Source organism: Corella eumyota, chromosome 3, assembly GCF_963082875.1.
Source record: "Corella eumyota chromosome 3, kaCorEumy4.1, whole genome shotgun sequence".
NCBI classification, from domain to species: Eukaryota; Metazoa; Chordata; class Ascidiacea; order Phlebobranchia; family Corellidae; genus Corella; species Corella eumyota.
The window spans coordinates 10,575,208-10,577,707 of record NC_137492.1 but is presented as its reverse complement, the minus strand read 5'-3'; the positions used below and the strand labels follow the sequence as shown (position 1 = coordinate 10,577,707).

Genomic DNA, 2,500 nt, shown 5'->3' with positions numbered 1-2,500 from the left:
CCAGATCGCGGCTTACGCCGGGTTTGAGGAGCTAAGCAAAAATAGTGATTGAGTAATACAGTGCGATACCGCGACGGGGAAAGCGAAAGACTCCGTTCGCGTATTTTGTCGGCCGATAGTTACCTGGTTGATCCTGCCAGTAGTCATATGCTTGTCTCAAAGATTAAGCCATGCATGTCTCAGTACGAACTTGCGTACGGTAAAACTGCGAATGGCTCATTAAATCAGTCGTGATTCATTTGATCGTAAATTTTACTTGGATAACTGTGGTAATTCTAGAGCTAATACATGCAAAAAGCGCCGACCTTGCGGGAGGCGCGCCTTTATCATATCAAAAACCTGCCGGGCTTCGGCTCGTCTTGTTGGCGACTCGGGATAACTTTGCTGATCGCACGGTCTTGCACCGGCGACGGATCATTCAAGTGTCTGCCCTATCAACTTTCGTCGGTACGGTATCTGCCTACCGAGGTTCTTACGGGTAACGGGGAATCAGGGTTCGATTCCGGAGAGGGAGCCTGAGAAACGGCTACCACATCCAAGGAAGGCAGCAGGCGCGCAAATTACCCATTCCCGACGCGGGGAGGTAGTGACGAAAAATAACGATACAGGACTCTAACGAGGCCCTGTAATTGGAATGAGTACACTGTAAAAATTTTAACGAGTATCCATTGGAGGGCAAGTCTGGTGCCAGCAGCCGCGGTAATTCCAGCTCCAAAAGTGTATATTTAAGTTGTTGCGGTTAAAAAGCTCGTAGTTGGATTTTGGGCGCAGGCGTTCGGTCCGTCGCAAGGCGTGCACTGTTCGTTCTGGCTTTACCTCCGGTTTTCCGTCGGTGCTCTTGACTGAGTGTCGGCGGCGGCCGGGACGTTTACCTTGAAAAAATTAGAGTGTTCAAAGCAGGCGCTTCGCCTGGATAGTGTTGCATGGAATAATGAAATAGGACCTCGGTTCTTTTTTGTTGGTTTTCGGAGCGCGAGGTAATGATTAAGAGGGACGGACGGGGGCATTCGTACTGTGCCGTTAGAGGTGAAATTCTTGGATCGGCGCAAGACGAACGACTGCGAAAGCATTTGCCAAGAATGTTTTCTTTAATCAAGAGCGAAAGTCAGAGGTTCGAAGACGATCAGATACCGTCCTAGTTCTGACTATAAACGATGCCAACTAGCGATCGGGGGGCGTTATTTTGACGACCTCTCCGGCAGCTTGCGGGAAACCAAAGTCTTTGGGTTCCGGGGGAAGTATGGTTGCAAAGCTGAAACTTAAAGGAATTGACGGAAGGGCACCACCAGGAGTGGAGCCTGCGGCTTAATTTGACTCAACACGGGAAATCTCACCCGGCCCGGACACAGCGAGGATTGACAGATTGAGAGCTCTTTCATGATTCTGTGGGTGGTGGTGCATGGCCGTTCTTAGTTGGTGGAGCGATTTGTCTGGTTAATTCCGATAACGAACGAGACTCTGGCTTGCTAAATAGTTACGCGGCCTTCCCGGCCGGCGTTTAACTTCTTAGAGGGACTAGTGGCGTTTAGCCACACGAGATTGAGCAATAACAGGTCTGTGATGCCCTTAGATGTTCGGGGCCGCACGCGCGCTACACTGACCGGATCAACGTGTGTTCGCCTTGGCCGAAAGGTCTGGGTAACCCGATGAACCCCGGTCGTGCTAGGGATAGAGAATTGAAATTATTTCGCTTGAACGAGGAATTCCCAGTAAGCGCGAGTCATTAGCTCGCGTTGATTACGTCCCTGCCCTTTGTACACACCGCCCGTCGCTACTACCGATTGAATGGTTTAGTGAGGTCCTCCGATTGGGCCCGGGCTCGACTGGCGACGGTTGGGTCTTGGCCCGAAAAGACGATCTAACTTGATTACTTAGAGGAAGTAAAAGTCGTAACAAGGTTTCCGTAGGTGAACCTGCGGAAGGATCATTAGCGCGAGAAAAAAAATCGAAGAGCGAAAGAGCAAACACCGGGACGGCGACGTGCCTCGGCGCGTCCGCCGCCCCGCGATCAGGAACTTGTTTTGTCGGCGTCGAGTGCCCGAAGGCTTCATGCGGTGCGCGGGCTTGTCGCACTATTTGTTGCGACCGCGACCCGCTCGGCGTCACGCGATTTTTTCAGCCGGATGGCGAATCGAGGTTAGGAATCGAAGAGCGAAAAGCAAACAAACAAACGATGGCTCTTGGCGGTGGACCACTCGGCTCGCGAGTCGATGAAGGACGCAGCAAGCTGCGTGATTTAATGTGAATTGCAGAACACATTGAGCATTGACGATCTGAACGCGTATTGCGGCCTCGGGTTCATCCCGGGACCGCGTCCGTCTCAGGGTCGCAGAAACGACAACGGCCGGCGGGATCGGCTCCGCGACGGCTCGGCTCGCGTGCGTATGCCCGGCGACGGGCAATCGCCGCTCGGTTGAAGGTGGAAAGTTTTGGTATTCGGGCTCGCGTCAGCGATGCGTGGCGGCCGGCGAGCCGCGCCGCGTCCGCTTGCCGCCCGAGT

At 53.2% G+C, this 2,500-nt stretch overlaps 2 non-coding genes across 2 annotated transcripts; both read left to right on the top strand.

Annotated features, from left to right (window-relative positions):
• The first annotated feature begins 120 nt into the window (after positions 1-120).
• On the top strand, positions 121-1,930 carry LOC145746986 (small subunit ribosomal RNA). Its single transcript, XR_014281741.1, has one exon. It is a non-coding gene; the product is annotated as a small subunit ribosomal RNA (ribosomal RNA).
• Positions 1,931-2,175: 245 nt separating this feature from the next.
• Positions 2,176-2,329, top strand: LOC145746785 (5.8S ribosomal RNA). The gene has a single exon (XR_014281555.1). It is a non-coding gene; the product is annotated as a 5.8S ribosomal RNA (ribosomal RNA).
• The last annotated feature ends 171 nt before the right edge of the window (positions 2,330-2,500 follow it).